This window comes from Pseudophryne corroboree, chromosome 12 (genome assembly GCF_028390025.1).
Source record: "Pseudophryne corroboree isolate aPseCor3 chromosome 12, aPseCor3.hap2, whole genome shotgun sequence".
Lineage (NCBI taxonomy): Eukaryota > Metazoa > Chordata > Amphibia > Anura > Myobatrachidae > Pseudophryne > Pseudophryne corroboree.
In genome coordinates this window covers 102,332,009-102,352,372 of record NC_086455.1, presented here as the reverse complement: position 1 = coordinate 102,352,372, position 20,364 = coordinate 102,332,009, and the positions used below count along the sequence as shown (strand labels likewise).

Below are 20,364 nucleotides of genomic sequence, written 5' to 3'. Positions count from 1 at the left end.
GGGGAAGAGCTTCCTGCCTCAGACATGTCACACACGTGTCCAACCACACCAGACACTCCGGGACTTTTAGGGGACAGGCCCACAGTAAAATCTGTCAGAAGGACACAGATAGGATTTGCCAGTTCACAACCCAGCGCCAGTAACACAATGTCTGTGAACACAAAATACCCACTTACATGCAGCGCTTTTATAATGTTAATCACACAATTATATAGCACCAAATTCACTGTGGCCCCCCCTGTTTTGCACCCTGATACTTGTTCAGCAGCGGAGGACCAGCGTTCTTCTCTGCAGCCTGGAAGGAGAGAAAATGGCGCTGAGCAGTGTGCTGGCTGACTGAGGAGGAAGCCCCGCCCCCTCAATGGCGCGTTTCTCCTCAGCATTTATGAGGTAATTTTTTATACTGGCGGGGGTAGGACTGTGCCTCAGCAACTTATGCCCCTAATTTATGCCAGTTTCGATAGGTTTCATGCTGCCCAGGGCCCCCCCCCCCCCCCCCCCCCCGCGCCCTGCAGTGCCTGTGTATGTGTGGGCAACATGGCGCGCTGCGTTCCCGCCAGCCGCGCGGTACCTTTAGCCGTCACTTTGATTGAAGATCCTTTCTTCTAACACTCACCTGTCTTCTGACTTCTGGCTCTGTGAGGGGGGTGACGGCGTGCTGTGGGAGTGAGCACATAGCCGCAGCTAGCGTTCAGTACCCTTCAGGAGCTAATGGTGTCCTGTCAGCCAGAAGCAGAGCCATGAAACTATTCAGGAAGTTGGTTCCTACTTCTGCCCCCCTAAGTCCCACGAAGCAGGGAGACTGTTGCCAGCAGTTCTCCCTGAAAATAAAAAACCTAACATAAGTCTTTTCAGAGAAACTCAGTAGAGCTCCCATGGAGTGCATCCATTCTGCCTGGGCACATTTTCTGAACTGAGGTCTGGAGGAGGGGCATAGAGGGAGGAGCCAGTTCACATCCTTTGAAAAGTCTTAAAGTGCCCATGGCTCCTGCGGAACCGTCTACACCTCATGGTACTGAAGTGGACCCCAGCATCCTCTAGGACGTATGAGAAAATAAGATTTTAAACCTACCGGTAAATCTATTTCTCCTAGTCCGTAGAGGATGCTGGGGACTCCGTAAGGACCATGGGGTATAGACGGGCTCCGCAGGAGATAGGGCACCTAAAAAGAACTTTGACTATGGGTGTGCACTGGCTCCTCCCTCTATGCCCCTCCTCCAGACCTCAGTTAGAGAACTGTGCCCAGAGGAGATGGACAATACAAGGAAGGATTTAGCAATCCAAGGGCAAGATTCATACCAGCCCACACCAATCATGCCATGTAATCTGGAACATACATAACCAGTTAACAGTATGAACAAACGACAGTAACGGTCCAAGACCGATGTCAACTGTAACATAACCCTTATGTAAGCAACAACTATATACAAGTCTTGCAGAGTTTCCGCACTGGGACGGGCGCCCAGCATCCTCTACGGACTAGGAGAAATAGATTTACCGGTAGGTTTAAAATCTTATTTTCTCTTACGTCCTAGAGGATGCTGGGGACTCCGTAAGGACCATGGGGTTTATACCAAAGCATCTAAATCGGGCGGGAGAGTGCGTATGACTCTGCAGCACCGACTGAGCAAACGCTAGGTCCTCATCAGCCAGGGTATCAAACTTGTAGAATTTAGCAAAAGTGTTTGACCCCGACCAAGTCGCCGCTCGGCAAAGCTGTAATGCCGAGACGCCTCGGGCAGCCGCCCAAGACGAGCCCACCTTCCTAGTGGAATGGGCATTAACCGGATTTGGTACCGGCCATCCAGCCGTAGAGTGAGCCTGCTGAATCGTATTACAGATCCAGCGAGCAATAGTCTGCTTCGAGGCAGGAGCGCCAATCTTATTGGCCGCATACAGGACAAACAGAGCCTCTGTTTTCCTAATTCTAGCCGTCCTGGCTACATAAATTTTTAAGGCCCTGACTACGTCCAGGGATCTGGAATCCTCCAGGTCACTTGTAGACACAGGCACCACAATAGGTTGATTCATATGGAACGAAGAAACCACTTTAGGCAAAAATTGCGGACGTGTCCTCAATTCAGCTCGATCCACATGAAAAATCAAGTAGGGGCTCTTGTGTGACAAAGCCGCCAATTCTGACACTCGCCTTGCTGATGCTAAGGCCAACAACATGACCACCTTCCAGGTAAGAAATTTCCACTCAACCTTGTTAAGCGGTTCAAACCAGTGTGATTTTAGGAACTTTAACACCACGTTCAGGTCCCATGGTGCCACTGGAGGCACAAAAGGGGGCTGGATGTGCAGCACTCCCTTTACAAACGTCTGGACTTCTGGAAGAGAAGCCAATTCCTTCTGAAAGAAAATCGAGAGGGCCGAAATCTGTACCTTAACAGAGCCTAATTTCAGGCCCACATCCACTCCTGTCTGTAGGAAGTGGAGAAGACGAGCCAGATGAAAATCTTCCGTAGGTGCATTCTTGGTCTCACACCAAGACACATACTTTCGCCAGATACGGTGATAATGTTTTACCGTCACCTCCTTCCTAGCCTTTATTAAAGTAGGGATGACCTCTTCCGGAATCCCCTTTTCGCTAGGATTCGGCGTTCAACCGCCATGCCGTCAAACGTAACCGCGGTAAGTCTTGAAATACACAGGGCCCCTGTTGCAACAGGTCTTCCCTCAGAGGAAAAGGCCAGGGATCTCCTGTGAGCATCTCTTGTAGATCCTAGTACCAGGCCCTTCGAGGCCAGTCTGGGACAACGAGTATCGTCTGTACTCTTCTTCGTCTTATGATCCTCAACACTTTTGTGATGAGAGGAAGAGGAGGAAACACGTAGACCGATTTGAACACCCACGGTGTTACCTAGAGCGTCTACTGCTACTGCCTGAGGGTCCCGAGACCTGGCGCAATACCTTCTTGATGAAGTCCCCACTCTCCTGGAAGGAGATCGTGTCTGCTGAGGAAGTCTGCTTCCCAGTTGTCCACTCCCGGAATGAAGACAGCCAACAGAGCGCTTACATGATTTTCTGCCCAGCGAAGGATCCTGGTGGCTTCCGCCATCGCGACTCTGCTTCTTGTCCCGCCTTGGCGGTTCACATGAGCCACTGCTGTGACATTGTCTGATTGAATCAGAACCGGTAGGTTTCGAAGAAAACTCTCCGCTTGTCGAAAGGCGTTGTAAATGGCCCTGAGTTCCAACACATTGATGTGTAGACAGGACTCCTGGTCTGACCAAAGACCCTGAAAAAGTTTTTTTTTTCCTGTGTGACCGCTCCCCATACTCGGAGGCTCGCGTCCGTGGTAACCAGGATCCAATCCTGAATTCCGAACCTGCGACCCTCCAGGAGGTGAGCACTTTGCAACCACCACAGGAGGGACACTCTGGTCCCTGGGGACAGAGTTATTTTCCGATGTAAGTGCAAATGGGACCCGGACCACTTGTCCAGAAGGTCCCATTGAAAAGTCCTTGCATGGAACCTTCCAAACGAAATGGCCTCGTAGGCCGCCACCATTTTCCCCAGAACTCGAGTGCATTGGTGAACTGACACCCTTTTCGGTTTTAGCAGGTCTCTGACCATGTTCTGTATGTCTTGGGCTTTCTCTATTGGGAGGAAGACCTTCATTTGTTCCGTATCCAGTATCATACCTAGGAACGGTAGTCGAGTTGTCAGAATCAACTGTGAATTCGGTAGATTTAGAATCCAACCGTGTTGCTGGAGCACTCTCAGAGAGAGCGCCACACTGCTCAGCAATTTCTCCCTTGATCTCGCTTTTATCAGGAGATCGTCCAAGTATGGGATAATTGTGACTCCATGCTTGCGCAGGACCACCATCATTTCCGCCATTATCTTGGTGAAAATCCTCTGGGCCGTGGAGAGTCCAAACGGCAACGTCTGAAATTGGTAATGACAATCCTGTACAGCTAATCTCAGGTATTCCTGATGGGGGGAATATATGGGGACATGAAGGTACGCATCCTTTATGTCCAGAGACACCATAAACTCCCTCTCCTCCATGTTGGCTATTATCGCTCTGAGAGATTCCATTTTGAATTTTAATCTTTTTATGTACAGGTTTAGGGATTTCAGATTCAAAATAGGTCTGACCGAACCGTCCGGTTTCGGGACCACAAATAGGGTTGAGTAGTAACCTCTTCCCTGCTGGTGCAGGGGAACCTTGATTATCACTTGCTGTATACACAGCGTTTGAATTGCAGCTAACACTACATCCCTTTCCGATGTGGAAGCTGGTAGGGCCGATTTGAAAAATCGGCGCGGGGGCACCTCCTCGAATTCCAATTCGTAACCCTGGGAAACTATTTCCAACACCCAGGGATTCAGGTCCGAACTGACCCAGGCCTGACTGAAAAGTCGAAGACGTGCCCCCACCGGTGCGGACTCCCTCAGGGGAGCCCCAGCGTCATGCTGTGGGTTTTGGAGCAGCCGGGGAGGACTTTGGTTTCTGGGCACCTGCCGAAGCAGGTGCTCTCTTGCCTCTGCCCTTACCTCTGGCGAGGAAAGAGGATCCCCGACCTCTTTTGGACTTGTGCGACCGAAAGGACTGTATCTGATAGGGTGTTACTTTCTATTGCTGTTGGGGAATATATGGTAAAAAAAATTATTTACCTGCTGTAGCTGTGGAAACCAGGTCCGTCAGCCCATCCCCATACAATACATCACCCTTATAGGGTAGTACTTCCATATGTTTTTTGGAATCCGCATCACCCGTCCATTGGCGAGTCCATAAGGATCTTCTCGCTGAGATAGACATGGCATTGGCCCTAGAAGCTAGCAATCCAATGTCCCTTTGAGCATCCCTCATAAATAACACTGCGTCTTTAATATGGGCTAGAGTTAAGAATATAGTATCCTTATCCATATTATCAAATTGATCTGTCAGCTCATCTGTCCAAGCTGCAATTGCGCTACACACCCATGCCGACGCAATTGTCGGTTTTAGCACAGCCCCCGTATGAGAATAAATACACTTTAAGGTAGTTTCTTGCCTGCGATCTGCAGGGTCCTTAAGGGCCGATGTGTCAGGAGACGGTAGCGCCACTTTCTTGGACAAGCGCGTCAGGGCCTTGTCCACAGTGGGGAATGATTCCCAAATCTCCCTGTCCTGCTTAGGGAAGGGGTATGCCATATAAATTCTTTTGGGGATCTGCGGTCTCTTTTCCGGAGTCTCCCAAGCTTTTCCAAAGAAATCATTTAATTCATGAGATGTGGGAAAATTAATAATCTGTTTCTTTTCCTTAAACATGTGTACCCTTGTGTCGGGGACCAAGGGTTCATCCTCAATATGTAACACATCCCTTATTGCCACAATCATACACTGAATGGTTTTATTCACCTTCGGGTGCAATTTTACTTCGTCGTAGTAGACACTGGAGTCAGAATCCGTGTCGGTAGTAGTGTCTTGTGTTAAGGGACACTTTTGAGACCCCGACGGGCCCTGTGAGTCGGTCCAATCCGAGGATTGACCCCCTGATGTCCCCGCTAATTCAGCCTTATCAAGCCTTTTATGTAAAGATGCCACACTTGCATTCAACATATGCCACATGTCCATCCAATCCGGAGTCAGCACAACCGACGGGGACACACCACTCATTTGCTCCACCGCCTCCTTGGAGAAGCCTTCCGCCTCAGACATGTCGACACACACGTACCGACACCCCACACACACAGGGATTAACCTATAAGGGGAAAAAACCCCAACCAGGCCCTTAGAAGAGACAGAGAGAGAGTATGCCAGCACACACCAGCGCTTAAAAACACTGGAATATATATACCAGATAGCGCTTTTTTATATATATATAGCCTTAATTCCCACTCACTGCATCTCCAAAGTGCCCCCCTCCTCTTTTTTCCAGCCTGTGAAGGTTCAGCAGGGGAGAGATCAGGGAGCCAGCTTTTCCTCATGCAGTTTCTGTGGCGAAAATGGCGCTGGTTAGTGCTGAGGATCAAGCCCCGCCCACCCGACGGCGGGCTTCGGTCCCAGTAAACTTATATAAAAAATGGCGGGGGATTTGTGGATTTACTGTGCCACAGCCTAATCCTGATTATATTGCCACAAAATGAGGAATATTGCTGCCCAGGGCGCCCCCCCTGCGCCCTGCACCCTTCAGTGCCTGCTTGTGTGTGTGTGTACTGGGAGCAGATCTGATGTCTTCTGCCGCCTGATGTCTTCTTGCCTTCTCATACTCACCTGGCTTCTATCTTCGGCATCTGTGAGGAGGACGGCGGCGCGGCTCCGGGACGAACCCCAGGTGAGACCTGTGTTCCGACTCCCTCTGAAGCTAATGGTGTCCAGTAGCCTTAGAAACAGTGCCCAACTTGACAAGCCAGCTCTGTTTCTCTCTCCTCAGTCCCACGATGCAGGGAGCCTGTTGCCAACAGGACTCCCTGAAAATAAAAAACCTAACATAATTCTTTAAAACAGAAAACTCTGGAGAGCTCTCTGCATTGTACCCTTTCTCCTCTGGGCACAAGATCTAACTGAGGTCTGGAAGAGGGGCATAGAGGGAGGAGCCAGTGCACACCCATAGTCAAAGTTCTTTTTAGGTGCCTATCTCCTGCGGCGCCCGTCTATACCCCATGGTCCTTACGGAGTCCCCAGCATCCTCTAGGACGTAAGAGAAATATAGGGTGACTATTATTCACAAGAAAAAATACACAACAGGTATATCTTGTGATACAATCCTATATTATATATAAGAAAACCTGATACACTTAGCCCCCTCAGGTATAGCAATGTAGGAGTAGCACGCTGAGTGAAATACCCTGTAATAAGGCAACCACGCAGCAGCTACATGCACACACACATATATAGTCACAAGCGTACCATGCAGAAATTATGTACCATAAACTGCACTGGACTAGCAAAAGTAATACTCAGTATGGCCATTGTGATAACAATAGATATAACAATGCACAGTAACTACTGGATGTATATCACAGGGTGTTTGTACCACACAACCCTGAATGTATGCACTCTTTCTTAACTAACACTGTCCCAGTGACAGGTAGAATACTTAAGTGTCCTGTAGGAAGCACAGCACTGGCAATCAGGCGGTTCCACAGAGGAGGATTTGCCCCTGCAGTCCCAGGAACAGCAAGGCTCTAACAGTGATGGTTGTTGGCCGGGAATGAGGGAGAAGAGAGCAGATCCAGGGTGGGAACATTTGTAGAAATGGCGCCCTGGGGCTGGGGGGATGGGCCACTGGTCCAGCCTGCTCCCCCTGCTGGCATCCCCACCGGGTGCTGTGGGCAGTGTAAAACGGAGGTTGTATAATAAAATACCCCTTGACCTGTGCTCATGAGACGAATCTGGTGGCTAGGGGAACGGCTGCCCAGTAATCAGTGTCCATGCCAGCGCGCACGCAGCCCGCCTCATACGGCCACGCTGGATCACGGTAAAGAGCGGGCACAGCAGCCCCTTACCTCCCCCTTATCTGCGGCCACACGATCCAGGAGAGAGGCGGCGTGTGTGACTCACATTGTGGAAGAAACCGGCGCCTCCGCTGCAGTGACCCGGCAACCAGGGCGCGGGAGTATACAGCGCCGCTGGGGGTGAGGGAGCCGCACACAGACAAGTCCGAAAGACTGTGCCTGCAGCAGCCCTTTAAGTCTTGTTAGAAAAAATCTTCTTTTTTTCCTGTAATTTAAGCTATCAATAGACTACCTGAGGCAGCCCTCCTGTTAAGTGCCTGCTTACGGCATGGCACCAACTTACAAACTGAGCTCCTGTGTACGGAGGCGGCGCTGTGCATCTTGGGAACAGTCAAAAGCTTTGAGCCTGTTGGTGCCAAGGATCAAGATCCTACTCTACACCCCAATGTTAATCCTTGTGGAGCCCAGTGTACCCCGCAGCAGAAATAGGCTTACTGTATTTACAGTTGCAATATACAGTACAATATATACTGTATTTGTTACATTCCTTTGTGCAGCTTTTCAATTCTAAAAAAAATCTAAAATAATTATAAACAGAATTACACAGCATTATACATATTCCATATTCTTTAAGTGCAGAAGACAGGAAGTGTAAAGGTCAAGACATTTTCAAAAGACTCATCAGTGACACCAGGTGGGAACAGCAGGATGACTGCAGCAGTAGTGACATGCACACCTGGATGATACTTCACTGTCAGGAGATCAGGCACGTCATGCACACAGGCAACAGGAGCCCTGCGGATTGTCTAATAACACATGAGGGGTGATGGTGTGACCCTCCTTTACTCAGCAGCCACAGGAGGGGTTAGAGTGTGACCCTCCTTTCCCCAGCACCCACTACCGGTCCTCTTTGGGTCTCAGTGGTTGACTTACGCACTGACTAGACCCAGCCTTAGCACCATTAACAGCATTCAGTTATGGGAATAGAATGTAATCACAAACTAATAATCCATACTGCAGCTCTGCAAAGTTTTCCACCATTGACAATAAAGTATAATGTCATTTTACGGCACTTACCTGCTCCAGGTCTCTGTGCGCATGCGTGAAGGCGACATCTCAGCGGACAAAAGAGCCTTCCGTTATCTTCACCCTGATTGGTTGATGGGCTCGACTGATCGGCCGCCGCTGCTACCTGGGAGTTGTTGTTTTTTTTACTTTAGTCAGATACGAGTGTACAAGCGATTTATGACTACAATACCCAGAATCCTTCGGCCTTCAATGTAAACTAAACTTTATTAACCATATTGTTAAGTACATAATGACAGACTGTAACCGGTGGTGGTATGTTTTATGTGAGTGTGCCCCAATGTGTAAGTGGTGGGTACTGTATGTAATCTATCCTGTGGTTATTTCTCTTATATAAGATTACAGGATCCAGCTTGCCTGTTAGCAATTTTATTTAATTTTGTACAGTAACTGGAGAGACCTAACTATTATCCTACAACCCTTTCATTTCAATTTATAAGCTTACCCAAACCATCTAACATGAGTCTCTCATCTGTGTATAATGGCGATTCATCTGTATACAATAGAGACACAGCTCCTTTCTATTCTGTTAGTGTGTATTCAAAACAGTCAATAAATAGATTGACACCAGATGGCTGACAAGGTCAAAAGGGCAATTTGCAAATCTTCCCACCGAAAAGGTTGATACATGTCTATTGGTTTTTTTTAATCCTAACCTTCCATCTGGGGCCTTACCTTAAGGGGGGTACTCACGGAGAGATCCATGCTTAAAATCTAAGCAATCTTAGATTTTAAGCACAGATCACTCGTGTGTAGCCCCCTTTGCGATAGCGATGCGCGGCCCCGCACATTGCTATCGCCGCTGCTAGATTGAGCCTGCATGCAGGCCATTAATCTCTCAACCCCCCCCCTCCCCCCGTGGTACCTACCCTCCCCCTAGTGCCTAACCCTACCCATCCCATTCCCCAGCCTAACCCCCTGCCAAGTGCCTAACCCTAATGGTCCCCTCTGGCAGCCTAACCATAACCCTCCTTAACTGTCGACCTCTTGACCCTGTCGACCTATTATATGTTGACCATCTGGTGTCGACCTATTGACTATCTATGTACTGTCTATCTACCATCCTTATAACTTATTCTGTATAATACATTTATAACATACAGTATGTCCCCTAGGGTTGAGTATGATTTACCGATGGACGGGATGCCGGCGGTCAGAATACCGACAGCGGCATCGCGTCCATCAGAATCCCAACATCCCCTCGTTAAGCCCTCTAACCCTGACCTGTACCCTGCCCTAACCCTCCCTTGTGGGTGCCTAGCCCTCCCCGATGGTTTCTAAAGGTGGGTACACACTGGTAAATATATCTGCCAATCAATTGATCGGCAGATGTATCTATGGACGGATCGGGCAGTGTGTTGAGCATACACACTGGCTGATCCGTCACGGACTGACGTCATGAACTGGGCGGGCGTTTGCACACGCCCGCCCAGTTCAGCTGTGAATCACTGCCGGTTGCACACACAGCGACGCGCCAATATATCGGTAGATATATTGGCCGTCGGCTGTGCTGCGGGGCTGACGCGATACGTCTGTGAATTACGGAGTTCACAGCCGTATCGCCCGTACACACTGGCCGACGGACCCGTGATCAGAGCCGGCCTTAGGCATAGGTAAACTAGGCAATTGCCTAGGGCATCTGGTATGCCTAGGGGCACAAGCAGCTTCTGTTGATTAAAATGATATGCAGCATGCCTATATTTTGTGTGTAGCATTTCGTATGCAGATACAGCCACAGTCGTACACAGTATATAGGCATGCTGCATATCATTTTAATCAGCAGAAGCTGCTTGTGCATCCTAGCCACATAGCAATGCAAATAAGATGCATTTTCATAAAAAATAGGCACCCGATGTTAGCAGAGCTGCCAGTTGACTCATGCCAGGAACTATGGAATGTGTAATTATTTGTATAAGGGCATTAATAATGTGTACATATGTGTAAGGGGCACTATGTGTATCATTATGTGTTTAAGGGCACTAATAATGTGCGGCATATGTGTAAGGGACATTATGTGTGTCATATGTATAAGGGCATTAACAATGTGCGGCATATGTGTAAGGGAAATTATATGTATAAGGGCATTAATAAGGGTTGGCATAATGTGTAAAGCGCATTATGTTTATAAGGACATTAATAATGTGTGTCATATGTGTAAGGGGCATTACTGTGTGGTATTATGTGTATAAATGCATTACCAATGTGTGGCATTATGTGTATAAGGTGCTCTACTGTGTGGCGTAACGTTTAGAAAGGGCACAACTGTGTGGTCTAATGTGAATAAAGAGCAATATGGTGTGGTGTAATGTGAATAAGGAGCAATATGGTGTGGTGTAATGAGAATAAAGAGCAATATGGTGTGGTGTAATGTGAATAAGGAGCAATTCAGTATGATGTTATGTGAATGAGGGGCACTACTGTGAGAAGTAACGTATATAAGGTAAATTGGTACTACTGTGTGATGTAATGTGAATAAGGGACACTATCGTATGATAAATTGTGAATAAAGTTGCACTACTGTGAGGCAAAATTTGAATTGGGGGTACTATTGTGTGGCCATGCCCCTTGCCAGCAAAAACACATACCTTTTTGGGCTGTACGCCGAATGTGCACACTGTTCTTATTTAAATTACAGGGGGTAGGAAAACAAAAAAAAGGACTGCTATGGGTGGGGGGTGATGGTGCTGGGAAAGGGGTGCAGGGTCAGAGGCGGAACTAGCGGTGATGCTAGGGGGCACCAGCCAAAATCTTGCCTAGGGCATCATATTGGTTAGGGCCAGCTCTGCCCGTGATATATCGGCCGTTCAAGAGAACGGCCGATATATCGGCCAGTGTGTACCCACCTTAACCCTCCCCACTTGGCGCCTAACCCTAACTCTCACATCCCCGCTGCCTAAACCTAACCCTCCCCGCTTGGTGCCTAACCCTTCCTCCCTCCCTGGTACCTAACACTAACCTTTCAATCCCTGATACATAGCCCAACCCCCTTCTAATGCCTAAACCTAGCACCCACTCCCCCCCGAGCGCGCGCTGCGGGATGTGAGCGCGTCCCGCTGAAAGTAGGATCGGGATTCCGGGCATCGGTATTTACACGCATGGATCCCGAGTCCTGTCGGGATTTAGACGCCGGTGTTCCTGCTGCGGACAGGATTCCGGCGTCAGTGTTTCGAGCGTCCCCTACTCTGAGTGTAATATATATCATACCCTCCAACATCATTAAACAAGAAACTGGTACAAATTCAGAAAAGGGGCATGGCTACGGGCAAAGCGGGCGTTCCATAGGAATGTATAGGACCCTGAAAATGGGTACAAGGCCCTTTTTGGCCGGTACAGACCATAAAAAATGGTGCTGTCCCGGCCAAAAAGGTACAGTTGGAGGGTATGTAAATATACAGTATGTCCCCTACTTTGCATGTATTATATGTACGTCAACTTCTCTGTGTATAATATACGTACACCCTCTACTCTGTGTAATATACGTATGCCATCTTCGCTGTGTGTAATATATATATATATATACCACCTTTGTATAATATACGCACATCTTTGTATAATATATGCACCCTACTCTGCAGTACATCCCTGGCTCTGTGTGTAATATATGTATGTCACCTTCACTCTATATAATTTAAGCACGTAATACTGTGTATATGTAGTACAGGATACATTCTACCTCTGTGTGAATATGGGTACGTCCCTTACTCTGTGTGTAATATATGTACATCTGCTTCTGTGTATGTTTTTTATAAACATTCTAATGTGTGCGTAATATACATACATATCCTCCTCTGTAAATACTATACGTAGAACTCCTACCTGATGTGTAATATGGTATGTGGTTAACATTCTGGCTATCGGGATCCCGGCGGTCAGGATACGGACGCCGGAATCCTGACACCCGGCGAAATGCCGGCAGTCGGAATACCGACACAAGCCCGGAATTCACCCTTGGGTGGTGATCCACGCCACCACCCGACGGGGAATATAATAGTGTGGTGACTGAAGGGAGCCCGCAAAGGGAAACACTACGCTGACTGCCGGGATTCTGCCTGCTGGGATCCCGGCGTCGTTCTACTGACCGTCGGGTTCCCCACTGTTGCGATCCCATACCGATCCTGTGTAATATGTGTACATCACATCCTCTATGTAATATATGTACACTGGGACCACACTTTGCGGGATTTGCAGTTGCCTGAAAACACCTCATGTGCTCCAGTAAGTTTGTCTAAGGGTGTGTACACACGGTGAGATACCTGCTATGTTCGATTTTGACTATGCGATTTCCCTTGAACTCCCCCAGAGCCCAGATAGCACAGATTGTACAGATTTTGACTATCTGTGCTTGAGATTTTGTCTATGTACGATTTTGACTAAGTGCCAATTTGGACTACACTTTGTACTAGATTGTACACTAGATAGTCAAGATTGACTTGCCTGCACAGTCTATCTAGCCTTACGATACCGGCCCCACGGGAGCGCGCATCGGGATCAAATCTGTATCGCAAGCTACCTAGCACCATGAGATATGCACTAACTTTTCATAAGATTTTGACTATATAGTCAAAATCTCACAGATTTATCTCACCGTGTGTACTGTACACACCCTTAGATGTTTATCTCTCCATCTCTCCTTGTGTGCTTCTACCCTCCGTCTGTATGTTTGTACATATAGATTGTAAGTTCGCGAGCAGGGCCTTCCTACCTCTGTGTCTGTCTGTTATTGCCCAGTGATAATGTTGATTATCTTACAGGAAAGAAAGCTATACCTTATACACATTTAGAATACACTTTACCATGGAGCCGCTGCGGCCGCTAAACTTATTACACACGCTACGTACTTTATACACTGTTTGCGTACGGAGTCCCGTATCACTGTACGGACTTAGCGTACAAACGCCGCGCTGGGGGTACAAAGTACACACAGCGCGCACACACCCAGAGATACACTTTAAACCTTCACAGTAATGCAATGCAATGATAAAACACTTTAAACCTTAGCAGGGCAATGAAGACACAACACCAATTGTGATTTTACCGCTGGGTTCCGACACCACAGTGGATTATTGCTGAAAGGGGGTTACAATACAAATAATACAATACAATATAACAGAGTAAATGGCTACATTCAATGGTACATACTTGAGTAGATTCGCTTGCGCTTCCCGGCCCGGTCCTCGGTCATCAAATAGATAACTTTGTGAGTCTTGTGATTTACCAAGCCAGAAGCAGGCTCTCTTTATACACTTCTTCCAAAAGCAATACAATAGATACTGTAATCCCTTTGTCCATTGGACACAGGAATGCACTTTTACAGTACAGGAGAGGTCATAGGTCGGTTTGAATAGGTAGGCGATGTCTTTCCCAACTGCTCTTGTGGGTGGTCTCCTCTGGATTCCCGCCGCATACATAATGTACAGTAAATACAGTTTATATCTATATTCTGCTTCTGCACATAACTATCCGCAGGAACATGCGATCTTCCTCAAACCAACACCGGAATGTTACCCTTAAAATACCCTACAACTGGATACCAAACACCACCTTATGACCTTGTTCTGTCCCCTCCTATTCTGTAAAGGTGAATCCCTTTGTTCTGAAACCATTTAAACTTGTTTATTTCATATGTGGTGCTTGTGCACTATTTGGATTAAATATGTAATGTGTTTTGATAGCTCTCCATGCGTTCACAAACTCTACCGTAAATACCCATACCACGCGCTGATGCGCACGACTGCGGGAGCGACCATATGAAAATTGCGAATATGTGCACGCACAGCAGAACAAGTACACGCGTGGAGGTCATCTGTGTGTTGTTTGTACGTGATGTGTGTACTGCAATATTTTTAGACTTTGACAGTCCACCCTTTGGCAGTCACCAATAACTGCCACTATCTAATCACTAAACAGAAAAATATCTACACAATATCTACAGAAGTTTGGATAGTCGGGAGAGAGGGGTAGGTAGGAAATGTATGACCTAGTGGGATAGTAAAAAGCATGTATGTATGAGTCCGTGTCTGAAGGGCATGTATCATCGTGCCGTATATGTTCTAAATAAGCTTCGAGGTATTGCGAAGTATACATTAAATCCTTCTCATCCCGTACTAAGGGTCTGTAAATGGGCCAACAAACACTACCGAGCTCTTGTCGGATTGTTCCAACAAATGGGGTGCACATTTATTTGATGATACACGGAGGGGAGACATATGTGAGTGCTAGTATATGTGGATATCACCTGTCGACTATGTGTGCTATTAACTGGAAGTTGCAGAGATGAAGATAAGACACATATCTAAAATACATTCACATAAACATTTTGGGTAGGGCAGATGTCTTTTCCGGATGGATGTATCTGGGCAGAGGGGGAAACACAAGAGAAACGGGTGAAAGAAACAGGCCATGAAATTCATTTACAATCCTTATCATAACAGTCTCTATGGATGGGTCATAAATTAAATCTGCTGCTATAACAGCACTCTTGCTCCTTAGACTCATCAATTTTGTGCCGTGCTTGCGCCGCATCAGAATTCGAACACACCTAAATATCAAACCAATAATTATGACGACTCCCAGGATACAAAGGAGAAACTTCCCTACACTCATAATAACATTTTGAGCCCACTCTCCTAAACCTGAGAACCAATTTCGTGGGTTCAACCATGAGACCCAGCTGGTCAGTTCATTACTCACAGGTAAGGTTGTGTTTCCTCCTGAACTCCCACTTCAACTGTAAGATATCGTCCATCTTTTGATCGATAATCTCCGTTGGGTCATCAGTGCTGTTTGTAATATATGTACAACACTTCACCCCATATTGAGTTGCCAGAGTAACACAGTACCCGCCTGTCACGGCTGTGATATAATTTAGGACCATCCTGTGCTGAATCAGTTCCGTCTTGTAAGCTTGTAACTCCCTTCCCGTTATACCTGAAGGTGTTGTCATACATCTCAGTGATATTATCTATCAATTTCGCTAGCGCATGGATATACCTATAATTTATAATTCCTCTGGCAGTACGGGTGATGTCTAATGCGAGAAGGAATTGAATCCCGGTGGATTCGTGGATCAAATCAGAGGCTGCGTGCTCTGTCCTATCTATGAGGTGTCTCTTGACGATGTGTTCATAGTGAGTATGAGTATAAGGAGCCTGAGCACTGCGGTGAACGTCTTTCACCTTATCATGGGTTATGGTCATGACCTCTGGCAGTACTCTCCCAATATAACACAATCCCTCTGAGCTCGGGGCAAGCCACTTGTACGCCTTCCTCCCACATATGAAATAGGCATCATCTGGAAGAACATAGGGGACAAAATATAACATCACCATATTACAAACTTTCCAAGTAAAGAAACCCATCCCCAGTTCTCCCATCTGCTCAGTACAAGTATCGGGCTGGATGATATGAGCACAATACCCTGGCGATACTTTTCCAACCCACATGGTCTTGCTTCCACGAGTATACCTATACCGAAAATACCTCCCACTGTTGGCTATTTGGCGTACAAGTTCAGAGTCTATGGGTATCCTATCAGCTCTGTGTGAAAAGGTCATTGTCTGGTTATTCCACATCACTTCCCAATTTCCCGGTTTTCGGTAATTGGAAATATTAAAACATAATAAGGATCTATCTACATGATACTGGTGGAGCTTCAAACTAGGGGGCCTAGAAATATTGAATTTCTTGTCCACCGGTCTCCCACCCCGTAATTCGAGTACCTCATCTATTGCTAAAGGGTATGGTACTAATCCTGACTTGCTCTGACCTTGAGGTACCTGTGAGCACACCCAGCATTCTGTCTGGTTTAAGACCTTACCCACTAGTGAGTGGTAATCACTCAACGGATGCCGGTCCATGTCGATATTAAGGTTGGACTGACATCTCTGGATGCACCCATCCTCAACTATATTCTCACAATTACTACAAATACAATATTAATCAGACAATAACCCCTCACAGTGCCTCCGAGCTCCTTGACTAACAGAGCGCTTACTGATGCCAGCCTTTACCAAAATGATGTGCTGATCCTGAGATCCTACAAATTCGTACTTGCCATCAGAACCCATTCCAAATCCCTGCTCGACCTCTCTGGGACCCTCACCACAACAAACTGTCCTTATCAAAACCAGAATTACTAACAGAACCCGAAACGCAGTCTCTTGTGATCGATCCATTTCGTTAGGGGAAAGGAGGAAAATAAGAAGGAGAAAAGAAAGGAAAAATGTAGGGGGAGGTGAAAAAAGAAAGTGGTACGACAACCGTTCTAGCTCTTGTTACTCTCTGTGCTCAGATGCCTTTCAACAGTCCTGCCTCTCAACTTTCCCGGAACAGACACTCCAGTGATACGAGATTCTCTACACTCTGCTCTTTGTCACGAGTTCTCTCCGGGTCAGCGAACTTCTTGCAGTGGGACAAGTGGATCCACGTCTCTCTTTCGGCGACTTTCAATGCTGTTGTGCTGGTTAACAAGACTTGATATGGTCCTTCCCACCTGTCTATGAGGCAACCTGAGCGTAAGAAATTTCGAATCATCACATAATCCCCAGGTTCAATGTCATGACAATTACTGTTCGGCAGGTCAGGAATCACCAGCTTTAAATTTCTTTGTTGATTTCTCAGCTGCTGGCTCATCCCAACCAAATATTTCACAGTCACTTCATTATTACATTTCAAATCATCCTGGGGGTCTATCATTACATGAGGTTGTCGACCAAAAAGAATTTCAAAGGGTGATACAGTAGGTTAAGGGGAGACCTGGGAGTGGTTCTGATGCTGTACAACACTAGTGGCAAAGCTTCTGGCCACGACAATCCAGTTTCAACCATTAATTTGCTCAGCTTGTTTTTAATAGTGCTATTCACTCTCTCCACCTTTGCACTCGCCTGTGGACGGTACGGAGTATGCAGCTTGCTATTAATTCCCATCAGTTTGCACATGACCTGAAAGACTTCACCTGTAAAATGGGTACCCCTATCACTTTCAATTATTCTAGGGATACCATATCTACACACAAATTCCTGCACAATTTTCTTTGCAGTGAACGTAGCAGTATTTGTGGCAGCAGGGAACGCTTCTACCCAATTTGAAAATACGTCAATACAAACTAACACATATTTTAAATTCCTACAGGGTGGTAACTGTGAAATCGATTTGTATTACCTGAAAAGGGCCGTCTGTCTGAGGGATATGGGATGGCTCTTTTGGTATTGACTTTCCAATATTCTTCCTCAAGCAAGTAAAACATGTCATTGCTCTCTTACCTGCATGAGAAGAGAATCCTGGCGCACACCAGTAGGCTCTCACCAGCTTACACATACCCTCTTTACCCAGATGAGTCAGACCGTGTGCCGCCTCAGCTAAGCTTGGAAGATATGCTCTGGGGGCTACTGGCTTACCTTGTCCACCTGTCCACAGTCCCGAGGATTCCTGGCCATATCCCTTTGACCTCCAGACTGCCTTTTCCTGTGAAGAACACAAATCTTGCATTTCAATTAATTGTTGTGTATTGATCGTGTTAAATATCATCAGTTATGTGATGTTCGTTTGTATGGGGGTGCTGGCTGCTGATTTAGCAGCTTTGTCTGCCCGGCTGTTACCAAGTGAAATTGGGTCTTGGTTGTAAGTATGTGCTTTACACTTGATAACAGCCACTCTGTCTGGTTCCTGTATCGCTGTTAGGACCCTTTTTATGTGGGACGCATGCGCTACAGGTGTGCCAGCTGCCGTCATGAAATTTCTGAGGCGCCATAGGGCCCCGAAATCATGTACCACTCCAAAGGCATACCTAGAATCTGTGTATATATTAGCTGACTTACCCATGGCCAATTCACACGCTCTGGTTAGGGCGACCAGCTCAGCAACTTGTGCTGAGTGCGGTGGGCCCAGGGGTTCAGCTTCTATGATACCTCTGTCGTCTACAACTGCATATCCAGTACACAGGTCTCCCGAGTCCGTCTGTCTGTGGCAACTACCGTCAGTGTAAAAGGTAAAATCTACGCCTTCCAGTGGGTTGTCACTAATGTCAGGTCTCGCAGTGAAAGTCTGATTCAGGTATTCCATACAGTCATGCGTATCAGTGTCTGCACTAAATCCTCCTTCACCATCATTCTCATCCTCCACCCTTTGTGCCTGTCCAGGCACACTTGGCAAGTAAGTTGCAGGATTTAGTGCGCTGCATCTCTTAATTTTGATGTTTACAGGGGCCACCAGTGATAATTCCCACTTTGTAAACCGCGCGGATGAGACATGTCTGGTTTGGGCGGAGTACAGTAAGGCTGATACAGCATGAGGTGTATGGATGGTCAGGTTGTGTCCTAACACTACGTCTTCGCTTTTACTTACTAGCAAAGCTATCGCTGCAACACTTCGCAAGCATGTGGGGAGAGACCGTGCTACGGTGTCCAACTGTGCACTATAGTAAGCTACCGGCCTGCTGGCATCACCATGTCTCTGGGTTAAAACTTCTGCTGCGCACCCTGCACTTTCTGTACCGTATAATTCGAAGGGTTTCCCATAATCTGGCATACCTAATGCAGGTGCCTGTGATAGGCACTGTTTGAGTCTCTCAAATGCCAGCTCGGACTCATCTGTGTGCGAGATCCGATCTGGTTTGTTCGAAGAGTCCATCTCTTGCATCCTTTAGCCAGTATGGAGAACCCTGGGATCCAGTTTCGGCAGTACCCACACATTCCAAGGAAAGTGCGGATCTGTTGCTGCGTTTGTGGCAGAGTTATGTCACGAATCGCCTGTATTCTATCAGCGGTGAGGTGTCTAAGTCCTTGAGTCAAGCAATGTCCCAAATATTTTACCCTGGTCCCGCACAACTGCAACTTGGCCTTTGAAACCTTGTGTCCCGTTTGGGAAAGATGAAACAGAAGCTGTTTCGTGTCTTTCAAGGACGATTCGAGTGAATCAGAACACAACAATGAGTCATCGACATACTGTATTAGCACTGATCCACTCTCAGGTTGAAAGGATTGTAAACAGTTATGCAAAAGCCTGGGAGAAAATACTTGGGCTGTCAATGAAACCTTGGGGGAGACGAGTCCAGGTGTACTGTACTCCCTTGTATGTAAATGCAAAGAGGTATTGGCTGTCAGGGTGCAGAGGGACAGAAAAAGCAGAACAGAGGTCAATAACTGAAAAATTTCGCAGTAGGGGGAATTTGAATGAGGATGACAGCTGGATAGGGCACTACGGGGAATTGGCTCTCAACTATCTTGTTTATCCCCCTTAAATCCTGCACTAGCCTGTAACCCCTCCCCCCACTATTTTTCACAGGGAAGATGGGACTAGTGGCAGTGCTGGACGTCCTGACTAGGATGCCCTGTTGTAGCAACCGCTCTATGACGGGGTACACTCCTAATTCTACCTCTGGCTTCAGAGGATACTGAGGGATTTTTGGAGCTATCCTACCATCTTTTACTTGCACTACTACTGGAGCTACATTCGCCATCAATCCAGTGTCTTGTCCATCTTTGGTCCAAAGGGAACCCGGTATTTGTGAGATCATTTCCTCTACCTTTGATGGACACTTGTCTATAACAGCAGAGTGCGACATTAGCCTTTGAGGGGTGTCTAATATATCTTGCACTTCTTGAACGTGATTCTCGGGTATATCCAAGAAGACACCCTCAGGAGTACAATATATGACACACCGCATTTTACACAATAAATCTCTGCTGAGCAGATTAGTTGGAGCCGATGCAGCCAGCAGAAAAGAGTGTTTGGTCTGCAGGGACCCTATCGTAATCTCTGCCGGTCTTCTCAAAGGGTAGTGTTGCACCGTTCCTGTTACTCCCATTGCCGAAATTGTTTTACCCGTGGTTTTTATACCTACAGTCAAATTTAGCACTGACCTGGCCGCCCCTGTATCTACATGAA

The 20,364-nt window shown here is 47.0% G+C and overlaps 1 protein-coding gene across 1 annotated transcript in view; it reads right to left on the bottom strand.

Annotated features, from left to right (window-relative positions):
- LOC134980839 (oocyte zinc finger protein XlCOF6.1-like) overlaps positions 1 to 8,574 on the bottom strand; it is a 131,927-nt gene extending 123,353 nt beyond the window's left edge. Inside the window, exon 1 of the mRNA XM_063947825.1 lies at positions 8,473 to 8,574. The gene's annotated coding sequence lies outside the window, so the exon portion shown is untranslated. The remainder of the gene's footprint in view (positions 1 to 8,472) is intronic.
- Between the last annotated feature and the right edge of the window lie 11,790 nt (positions 8,575 to 20,364).